Source organism: Mastigoproctus giganteus, chromosome 13 (genome assembly GCF_048544385.1).
Source record: "Mastigoproctus giganteus isolate SK-2022 chromosome 13, ASM4854438v1, whole genome shotgun sequence".
In the NCBI taxonomy this organism is placed as follows: domain Eukaryota; kingdom Metazoa; phylum Arthropoda; class Arachnida; order Uropygi; family Thelyphonidae; genus Mastigoproctus; species Mastigoproctus giganteus.
In genome coordinates, this window is record NC_143587.1 from 99,295,337 (window position 1) to 99,307,555 (window position 12,219).

At 38.1% G+C, this 12,219-nt stretch overlaps 1 protein-coding gene across 1 annotated transcript in view; it reads right to left on the reverse strand.

Annotated features, from left to right (window-relative positions):
- LOC150076296 (paired mesoderm homeobox protein 2B-like) overlaps nucleotides 1-12,219 on the reverse strand; it is a 126,302-nt gene that overhangs the window by 55,498 nt on the left and 58,585 nt on the right. The window lies entirely within an intron of this gene.

Below are 12,219 nucleotides of genomic sequence, written 5' to 3' on the forward strand. Positions count from 1 at the left end.
ACGGTTCGGAGAGAACTTCATAAAACTAAAATTTATGGCAGAGCCGCTATTGATAGTCACTCGTTACTGATGGTAATGCTAGAATTAGGGCGCAATGGTATAAGGAGCACAAAAACTTGACACTGGATAATTGGAAACATGTCATATTTTCAAACGAATCATAATTCACGCTTTTCCAACAAGGAGTGTTTACGTTTGGGGAATGCTAAAGGAAGCTCATCATCCTAATTGTCTTGTGCCAACCGTTAAACATGGAGCAGGATCAACAATGGTTTGTTTCGGCAGCAATATCTTGGTATTCTTTAGATCCAATAATCACCCAGAGTGGGCAAATTATTCCTACCAATTACCTTAAATGTTCTGAGTGACCAGGTTCATCCCATGGTGCAAACGTTGTTTCCCACAAACGATGATGTTTCAAGATGACAATGCTCCAATACACACAGCCAGATATGTCCAATCTTGGTTTGAGGAGCATGAAACCGACGCGAAGCGTTCCCCATGGCCTGCACAATCATTAGACAAACATTATTGAGCTACTGTAGGCATATTTGGAGAGGAGAGTGAGAAGCACATTTCCTCCACCTTCACTCAAGGATCTTGAAACGTTCCTCATGAAGAATGGTCCAATTCAAGGTTTATTTGAATATATTCCACGCAGAATACAAGTTGTTTTAAAAGTAAAGGGTGGCCACAAACCATATTAATACACTTTAACATACCTATAACTTTTATCATAGGTGTTTCCATTATTTTTTCCACATCTGTATATATCACATATTTTGTTTAGTTGACAATTACCATATACTGGGCACGGAACTATGTTCCAGAAATAGAATGTAAAACAAATAATCAAATTAGGTTAGAAATAATAAAAATAGCAAGGAATAGTGAAAATAGAAAATTAATGCAAAAGGGAAAAAAATGATCAAGAGGGGTAAAAAAAGACAAGGCAGAATAAGTCGTCATTCCTCGTCTCATCAGTGGGTCCACAAAGATAACTTATTTTAGGAACATGGCCTATGGAATTAAGCAAGGGTGAACATCCTGATTGTAGTCCCGACGCTATTATGTTAATGTATATGTATTGTATCAGGTGACAGTAGGTGCAGTAAGAACGGTATATTGAGTGGCATAGGGCGGGGAACAGACTATACGCAAAGGGCAGTTAAAAATGGGCTACAAAGCGAAAAATAGGCGAGATAAGAGAGAAAGGGTAGAGAGAAGTTGGAAAATTAATTGAATTGAATGCCAAAAAAGATGAATAAATGATACAGCAGACAGTGCAAAAGTGGAAGGTAAAAATATGAAGTACTTAGGGAGTCGGGTGTGTAACTGCAAGGACGGCGATTTAGACTAGCTCGAAGGTGATGGTAGAATATGGTCTACCAGAATTGAATGGAACAGACTTAGTTTAGTGTATATCGCAGCACACAATCCCTTGGTTCCTTGCTTCCACCATTCCATGTCAAACTGGGACTGTCAAACAATTTGTTAAAGCATCAATCCTAAAGATGACGTCTTCAAACTTATACAGTCTATCAGTGTTTCCAAAACTGCAAGGTTACGCTCCCGGCTTAATACGGTAGTTCGGCTTAACATGGGCCGTAGTTAGAATGATACCATGCTTCGTAATAGAAGAAGAATCTTTACTGCAACGCTTAGAACTATTACGTTTAAATCATGAAAAATATAAACTTAATTTATTAGTGTGTAGCATAAGAGATAAAATCTATAAGACAGTAGAGACATTTCTGTATATGCTCGTATAATTCATTACTGTGCGCTGATGTGCCTCCCCGGATGCAGACGTTTCGCATGCTAATGTAGAATCTGTATGGTGTGAGACAGTTGGAAGCAAATGTATAATGAGAGTGGGAGTAATCTACAGGCCAGGTGATTGTGAAGATTATGATGAGAGCCTCTACATGCAAATGGAATGGGCAAGTGATCGTGAATGTCTTATTATAGGTAATTTTAATTTGCCTCTAATTGATTGGACCAAATGGGAGGCAAACTCCACATGGGGTCAAAATTTTTAAATCAACTGGATGATTGCTATTTGTATCAACATGTCAGGGAAAAGAATACTCTAGACATCATCATCACCCATGAACCAGATGACATAATAGGTCTGACAGTAGAGGAACCAGTAGCAGGAAGTGATCACGGAGTTCTGCGGTGGACGATGAAGAAAGATGTAGCAGTAGTTAAAGGCAAAGGAAGGGGTTATAATTTCAGGAAAGGAAATTACGACGGCTTAAGGTGCTACATGGCCTCTATTAACTGACTAGAAATCTTACAGAGAGCATATACAATTGAACTTTGGTATACCTTTAAAACATTAATCACAGAAGCCTTGAATGCGTACATACCATTAAAAAAATACTCCACGAGGAGGATTCCAAGTTGGATGAATAATGAAGTTGCCAAATTACTTGAGCAGAAAAAGACGGAATGGAAAAGTTACGGAGCAATAAAAAGTACTGAAGCCTATAACAGCTACAAATTGATCTGTAATAATGCCACTGAAAGGATTAGGCTGGCAAAAGCAAATTATGAGAAATCGCTGGCAAAAAAAAAAGCAAAGAGGGGGTTAAGGAATTCTTCACATATATAAATGCAAAGAAGAGAACAAACCAGATCAGATCCTTATGTAACGGATGGGTAGTATTAGATACCCCAGCTGAAGTTGCAGATGAACTCAACATTTACTTTGCATCGATATTTACAAAAGAAAAACCCTTCACGTCAATGAGAAATTACGGGAGTGAAGTTTAAAAAAATGTAATTAATTATGTTGAAATTTCAGATGTTAATTTAATGAAAAAACTTTCAAGCCTACAGGCCAGTAAGGCTCTTGGAGTTGACGGAATATACCCTATAATCTTAAGAGAGGCGGCAAGTGAGTGCATTGAACCATTGAGGCTAATTATGAGAGCATCACTGGACTCGGGAGTGATTCCTTGGATTGGAAAGTGCCAATGTGCCTCCAATACATAAGGGCGGTTCTAAGAGTGAAGTGGGAAATTACCGACCGGTTAGTCTAACTTCAGTAGTAGGGAAAACCATGGAGACAATGATCAAAGTTGGAATTCGGGATCACTTACAGAGAAATGGAATTCTGAAGGATACTCAGCATGGTTTTGTAAAGGGAAAATCATGTTTACCTAATCTGGTTAGCTATTTTGACAGGGTCACTCAACAGCTGGACTTTGGGAATAATTTTGACAGTGTTTATTTGGATTTCAGCAAAGCATTTGACTCAGTTCCACATGAGCGGTTACTTTATAAGCTGGAACAGGTTGGAATCACTGGAAAAATCTTTAGATGGATGGCTTCAGGACAGGAGGCAGACGGTTGTGATAAATGGTTATTATTCAGATTGGGTTGATGTAAGAAGTGGGGTTCCCCAAGGATCAGTATTAGGACCACTGTTGTTTTTGATTTTCATAAATGACATCGCTGGAGGGATAGAGGGCGTGATGTCTAAATTTGCAGGTGATGTAAAGATTGGTAGAGTAGTTAAATGGTTTCCGAAAAGCAGAGCTTTTTCAGAATGACTTAGATAGACTTCAGAGATGGTCAGAAAAATGGCAGCTATGCTTTAATCCAGCAAAGTGTAAGGTATTCCATCTGAAGAACAGTAACCCCAAAATAACTCATACACTTGGCGGAATTGAACTAAAGCCGGTAGTGGAGGAAAGGGACTTGGGTGTTACGATACGATCAGACTAAGTTCTCTGAGCATTGTAGACAGGTTGCAAGGAATGCCCATGGTGTCCTATCGATAATTTATCGAACAATTGCTAGTACAGATAAGGACGTCATAATCCCATTATATAAGGCTATTGTTTACACTTGGAGTACTGTGTTCAGGTGTGGAGGCTGCACCTAAAGAAAGACATTGTGCTTCTTGAAAGGGTCCAGAGACGGGTGACTCGCTTGGTGAGATCGGCAAAAGGGTATCCATATAAGGAAAGACTTCGCATATGTGGGTTGCAGAGCTTGGAAACTAGGCACCTTAGAGGAGACTTGATTGAGGTGTTTAAGGCTCTGAGAGGCATAAGGAAGGTGGTATTCAGAATATTCTCTATAGATTGGTGCCAGGATGTGGTATAGTGGCCGTCGGGTGTCTTTGTTGAAGATATTACTTCTCCTTTTGGTAATTTATTAGTTGCCACTTTGTATACAACCCCCCAGGGGTCCTTATTCCCTGTTGTTGAGACTAGTGTCTCCCATGAACATTTTTTCCGGGTTCTTATTAGAGCTGTGTATTTGTTTCTGACCTCACGGTATTGTTGTCTGAGGACTTCTACCTCTGCCGCCGGCCAGGATCTTCTCGCTCGCTGGAAGCTTTTACGGCGTGTATTTACTTCATTCCGGAGTCTCTGAAGCTCAGGGCACCACCATGGGACTGAACCTGCAGATGGTTTCTTTCTTTTTATAGCTATGTTTGAAGCCTCTGTGATTAGACTTACTATAGCACGCTGATGCTGGTCTGGGGTGAGGTTTGTGCTGTCGAATGCTTCAACAGAGTATGTCAGTGCCTCCCGAAATTGTTCCCAGTTTGCCTTGGCTATAGCAAATCTGTTGAGGATTGTTCTGGGTGTGGGTGGTCTATTGAGGGCACGGTGCATCTGGAAAGTTATTACTCTATGGTCAGAGGTTGTCCAGTCCTCTCTGACCTTCCATGAGGATATGTATCCTGCTGTGGAGCGAGTGGCTAGGCTTATGTCTATTGTTGCCTCCCAAAGAGTACTTGAGAAGGTCGGTAGATTATTTGGCTGATTCAATACTGTGAAGCTGCTGTTGGTCAGGAATTCTTCCAGGCGCTGTCCATTGGCAGTTCCTCGTCGATCAGGAGTTGTACTGTGCCAGGCTGTTGACTTGCAGTTTGCATCTGCACAGACGATTATTTTAGTATTAGGGACCTCGTGGAGGACATTTTGCAGGTATTGGGTTGCAGGGAGAATATCTTCGCCGGGTCGGCAGTATAGCGATATGGCATAAAATTCTCCCAATGGAGAGATGATCTGGGCACAGGCAGCCCATTCGTTGCAAAAGTGGGTTATTTTAGTAACCGTGAGGTCAGGGTTGCAGACGACCAGGGCAGCCCAGGGGGTATTGCCGTTATGTTGTACAATTTTGTACGTGAGTGGGTATCCTCTCACCTCTTTCTTGTGTGTGTAGGGTTCCTGGAGGAAGAGGATATCAAGGTTGTCCTCTTCTACCTTTTTCTTTAGTTGTGCAGTGACTGCAATTGCCCGTTGTGCATTATGCTGTGCAAATTTCACTGTGTTAGAATCTTTATAATGAACAAACGCTTTTTCAAGTCAGAGATATTTTTTTTATGAGGAGTATACTCTACAAATGACCAATTCGTCGGATTATTTGTTCGCCAATTTTAATTCCTCGAGAAAGCAGTTGGCTAAAATTATTTAAGCACAATCTCTAGAAATTTAGAAAGTATTTCCTGAAATAATTTGTATATCAGGCTGTTTAGAAAATGTAACGAAATTTCATTGAAAGAATTTCCCTCAAAGTTCGTTGAATAAAAAAACAATCCACATGAAACAAATAATGTTGCTAAGATGGCACATTTCTAATTAAAGAAGAATTCATTTCATTTTATGAAGCAGAATCAGGATTCGGTTTCCTGCTGATTCTTTCTGGTCAAAATAAAATATAAAATGAAACGACATTTTAAATTTGAAAATAAGCGAGATAGATTTATCAATTGATGGGTTTAGTAATTGATCTGCCCTTGTGTTGCTGGAATTCTATATTTATTTATTTATGATGTGAAACAGAGAGCCCTATCCCTCATTAACACTGGTTTAGAAATGCTTTAATGAACTTAAAACATACACAGGCAAGAAGAAAGCAACAGTGCTCGTGCGATCTTTTAAATTTTCTTATGTTTTATACCGATACATCTTTCAGAAGAAATGCACAAAGAAAGCATAGTCGAATTTGAGGAAACGTTTCCTTCAGAGATAAACAAAACGACTTTTCTTCTTTATAAATATATTCTGTTAGACTCCACGCTCAGTTATGTGGATTCATTTTTGCAACATGGAAGTAACGCTTAACTCCTCGGACTCCTTTCAGATGTCACATCTTAGACACGACTTTAATGAAACAGCGTTTAGGCTTTGTTCAAAGGATACTCGTACTGAACCAACATTTCCAAGTAAGATTTTTCCGTGATCACATACAAGAACATTCCTTGCTGGTCTTGGACTACGTTTTTATAATATGTAATCCACATTACTCTGTTTTTCCTGTATATGCTGCTTTTATCAAGCTGGTAATTTCCCTATTATAAAGTTTGCAAGAAAAGTTATTCTAATTTTATTATGCTCCATGGCTGAAAGCATGCAACTAGGGTTTCCCGTTTGGTTCATAACAAATCGAATCACATCAAACTGTTTTCCACACGCTCACGAATCATTAAACAACACGGAACGAAGGATGGTTATTTGATGTAATAAAGGCCATAAAACAAAGCTGAGATCGCTCTTTAAAATTATAACCCCCAAAACACTAGGATATTAATCTTATATGTTCTTAATTACTGCAATTTTTTTTTTTTTTTTTTGACTATAAATAGTTTTTGATACCAAGTTGTGAGTGATCTCTCATGGTTAAGTCTATTGGTAGAATTTTGCCCGCAAGCCCCCTACTATTCTACAATCCCTGTTCACAGTAAGAGATTAAATCGGTTTCTTTCCATTCGTAACTATTTGTGTGGTTAAAGTTAATTTATTGTGAACGAAGCGCGAAAGCGAAGAAATTTCTCCTCTAAAAATTGGGGTTGAAAACCATCGGTTCGGGAGGGAGAGGACAGGTTAATAGCGTGTTTCCCCAGCCGTAATTCACCTGTAAAGTGATAAACTGCACTTAATACAGTCACTAAACACCCTGTGCCTGTGTTTACTAGACTGCTACGGCGCAGCAGGGATCTGCCGTCGTCTCTGTGATACAGAGCTAATTAGGAGTGTCGCTGCGAGGTCAGACAGCCGTAGATGAGAGGCCGACGAGGATCACTAGACCTCCGGGTCACACTCTGATGGCTTAATTCTTCTTGTGCAACGACAGATCCCCGCTGCTGGCTACCCCGTTTCTCGCGTGGCCAGGAGCAGGTGTACTCTACACATACAGAATTACGGGACCATGTTACCCTACTTTGGCTGGGACTATTCTTTTGTTTACTTAAGTGGGGCGGTTGAATGAGAGAGTGTGAGCCGCAGGTGCCGCTGAGCGAGCTCGGTCAACAGCCGCTGCATTGCTACTGTATGACGGTCAATCGTTCGACTGAAGCTGCCGTATGTTACGTTTCTGTTGCCAGAAAATCCAAAGCAACCGTGCAAGGCAACTGGCGCAACTCTCCGTAAAAGGATAGGTTGAAATTATTAGATATTCAAAACCATGACGGCCAGGTGAAAGTGGATATCTGGTTTATAATGATTAGACAAAGCAAATAATTCCATCTCAGCTGCAAAAGCCATTTTGAACAGAATCCAATTAGAAATTATTTGAATAATAAACTGGATCCGGGGTCTTTGAAAGAAAAAGTAATAAATCTTAAGTATATGAATTTGCTTTAGGAAAGGTCAAAAGCAGCAACCGATGCGTTAAAATTATTTCATTACTTTCAACTGTTTAATCTGTTTTCCTAATCACGAGTACAATGGCACCTTATCTTGATAAGTATATTGGTGGTAAGGACGCTATTTTAGCAACTGATCAGATGGAGTTTGGTATAAATAATCAAACTGTCATACAACTGCGACACTGGAATTTAAGTTAAATTTTGTAATAATACCTATACATTACAATCACTCTCTCCAATCGTCTCGGTATGGGGACAAAATAAGGGGCCAAGACCCATAATGCAATATTTTTAATTTTTAGCCGTTGCGTTACATAGGACCCAAGAATGAAATTCTTTATATTTATTCATAATATAAAGATATTTTATTCATAGGTTTTCATTTAAAAGGAGTGAGTCTAGAAACAAATAGCACTCCATCACGAGCAGTATGATGTGGCACAGTGTGAAGAAACTGTCCATTTTAAAACGATCAGAAAGCGCAACATAACTTTCTGATGAATCTGATTTCATCCTATTCGGCCACAAAAATAAACATATTTTAGCATTAGAAAATCCATTTGCATTCTACGCACGTCAGTTTAGTGGGCCTTTTAAAATAATGTAATGTCACCGAATATGTTCCTGAGTTATTACATCCATTTAATTGCATGCATACATTAACTTTATAAACTCATTGACTTAAGTTGCACTGCATACTTATGGCTGGTCCTTATGCTAACTTTGGGTTCAACAGCTTCAAGACATGTATCGAACAGTCAGCAGAATTGTTCTTTGAACGTTTATAACTATGATGTCTTTCTTTCTACATAAGTAGAAATATAAATAAAAGTTCTTTCTCCAACAAATTATCCCCAAAAAAGGTAATAAAATATTGCTATTTTCTCAATTAACTAGAGTTGGATAATGGAGATTTATAGTGATAAATTCTAATAGCTTTATTACGGTAAGACGAAGGAAAGTCTCATAAAGTATCCGGAAGAAGAAGAAAAAGAGTAAACGGTGTTTTTCAAATGAATAACTAACATTAACACAAACGGGTTTACCGCACTTTGCTTGAATCGCATTTAGAAAAAAGTGGACAACTTCCTAAAGAGGAAGCTTTCACCCAGCCAAGCTGATTAATGTAATTAAAATTTATTCAGTTAAATTGATTTACGTAATTAAAATGTCTCAAAGTCTTCACATTAAGTTGGCTATCTGAATAACGTCTTTTGATGTTTCTTGTCTGGTGAACATCATGAGGTTGCTTTCTTGGTTCCATTATAATGAGTCCTAAAAGACCTTGGCTATTATTCTAGCAAACAATTAAACTATCGCCTTCATAATTGTTTCAGAATTTCCATTTTTAGATGGTTGTTATCATATTTTAGCTTGGTATATTTCTTAATATTTTATTATTTTTTAAATTTATTTTATTAATTTTTTATTTATTAATATTTTATTATTTTTTAAATTTATTTTATTAATTTTTTATTTATTAATATTTTAATTATTAAATATTTTATTAATTTTATTAAAAATTAAATTCTAACCCAAGCTACTGATAAATACGGTATTGTTCTTGTAAACTCCTCCGACCTTATAAAGTCGTCTCGTAGTATAAACAATTTATTTAATTTAATAATATACCGAAGAAAAAATAAATGGACATAACGCTTTTAGAAAGAAAATGCTGTTTATTTAAAGCAATGTAATAGACGACAGCTCATTGTAACGGTTGCAGTGAACCTTATGAAAAATCATTGCCAGTGAAGAAGGGAGTCAACCGGCAGTCCACCAGCTAACTTCAACTCATACATCACTGCGGTACATATTTTCATACCCTACTTTTGAAAAAGACTATAAGGGATATTTTCGAGAGTGTGAGAGGGAAGGGGTCAAAGTTCTTTCATTTGGCTGACCTGACGAAAAGCATTGCTCTTTGGAAACGGACATAGGCGTTTCAATGATTAGTCTGACGGTGAAAAATTCTGGCTCCTGGTTACACATCTATGGGCTATCTGACGAATGTATGGCTCTGATCCTGCTTTGGTTAGTGTACAACATGAGTAGCACTTCATTCGAACAAGTGAGTGAACGCTGTCTTGTGGCAATTTAGATAGAAGATCGGAAGTTGTCTGCGACTGGGGATCATCTCGTGCAGTGATATGTAACCTTTAAGAACTGATGAGCCAACTATGAAATTGATCTCGATGTTGAAGTAGTGGGCAGAATTTAGGGATCATATTTGAGTTTGAATTTGTGATCCATCACCCTTCAAGCACACCTGTCGTCTCTGAGTGGCTAGGTTCGTGTTGGAGAAAGTGGGGACTCCTAGGGAGAATTAGACCACCACAGCAAGCCTGCCTCTTGTGATGGCTACGGCTGAACAGTGAATTGTTGCTTTGCTTTGGACTGGTCTGCTACTGAACTGTGTATTCCTTAGTAGTTAATGAAAGTATGCTACATCCCTGTTCGTTCCATTACTGCATAGGCTTGTATATGGATTGCGTTCCATTTCCTGAGCAGTGCTCTTCTTGATTACGGCTTAAAAATTGTATGTGACGTATACATCAGCCGCATATGTTGTGGTTACTAAGTCCTTGACTTATCCTGACTGTGATTTTATGTAGTGAATGAAAAGTCGACTTTCTGTGGTGAGGTGAAACAGTTAAATATTTCCTCGTGAGAAAGGCTTATCTTCTAATCAAGAGCGGACTAATGATCAGCTTTATTGCGAAATATCTGTTTCATTGACATATGAACTAATGAACTCATATACCATCCAAATTGGGAGTATTATATTGATGCTGTATATGATGTTATCAGTACGTTGGCACATGATTGATGCTGTATTTGGTATCATCCGTATGCAGGCAGACAATCCCTGGCCGACCCCATGTGCCCGGAATGATAACCAAATGGTGGTAGCATATGTTATGCTAGAAATTGCCTGTGCAGTATTTCAGCAGATGGGAAGGGGGTTGGCAAGAATACTGGCTGGGACCGCCTTCTTTAATAAATAAATAAATAAAAAATCCCAATCAACAGAGATATAGTTTAGGGAGGCAAACCAGGTCAATCCCCAGCCTGGAAAATTATCATTCATAAACTGTATTCTCACAGATAGAAACTCCGTTTACAATCTGAGGTATGCAGCTCATGTTTAAAAACCTTTTTTTTTTTTTTCAAGTTTAAGGGTATTTACATATAACCATGCTTCTGTTCATTACCTAGGAAATTATGGCTGCTATCATGGCTAAATACGCCACAAAATATCACTTCATAAAATTCATGCGCGGTTTACAATTTTTATGGATTATTTTGGAATAGAACCAGCGATCCTCCAAATACTGGTCGCTCATTATAACTATTACACCTACAGCATAAACAATACATTGACTAGGTTTAATTAAAGTAAAAAATATGCCACTTTTTTCTCATTTGAAGTAAGCTAATCAGATCTTGGGAAGAGGTTTATTAATTTAGGCTCTATATTATTTACTGAGTCTTCCAAAAATCTTAACTATAAATTTAAAGGTCATTGAAAAACTATAAATTATGGATTTACAGTTTCCAATGAACTTGATTTATTGAAAAAATAAGGGAAGATTGCACATACACACTAACACGCTACACATATTGCTTGAAATTTCATGAGATTTATTTAACCTATTAAATACTCGTAATATATAAGGATACCAAATGTTAATTATACGGTACCTATTGCCAAACTCGCAATTTCTAGTTTTGGATTGTTTCTGGCGTTCGGGAGATTTTAATCAATACAGTTAAAGAAAAATTGTGTTTATCTAGCATCGATTCTACTCAGATTCTATATAAAGGTTGATAACGATAATTATCATTATTGATACTTAATAGACATACATTTGCTAATGTTGCTGCTTGCACACTTAAAATTTCACTCCGCATTTTTTCCCCCTCATAAAAAGTCGAAAATTTGTTTATAATGATACTCAACCTTCTTTCCCCTTGTCTAACTAAATTTCAAAAGCATTCGGTAGCTCGTTTTCGATATGGAGGCGGATAGCGAGGCTCGTCGTAAACAAAGAGCGGTGATAGTTTTTAACGACAGAGAAGGAAACAGTGGAGAATATTCACAAACGTCTGTAAAATGTATGTAGGGATGAAAAATAACAATCCACGGAATGGCGCCATTCGAACTCACCACGTACGAAGAAGTTGAAAGGCGCTTCCTCGGCAAGAAAAACTGATGGCTACTGCTTTCTGGAACTTGATTTTGCTAGTGTGATTTTCATAGACATTATGGACAAAGGAGAAACAATAAATTCTGAGGGACTTGAACAAAATCAAGAGCCGCTTACAGCAAATCCGACCAGAAAAAAGAAGAGGAAAAAAAAAAAGAGAGAGAGAGAGAGAGATCCTTCTCTTGCACAACAACACAAGAACGCACACTTAGTTTACAAACAACAAAATCAATCAAAACACTGCGCCAGCATGTGTTGTCCCATCCACCATACAACTTAGATCTTCCTCAGTCCGACTTTCACATTTTTCGTCCTTTCAGAGATACCACTCATGGTCGGACGTCCAAATATGGTGATGAGAATGTTATCATTAAGGTAAAAAGGGACTTC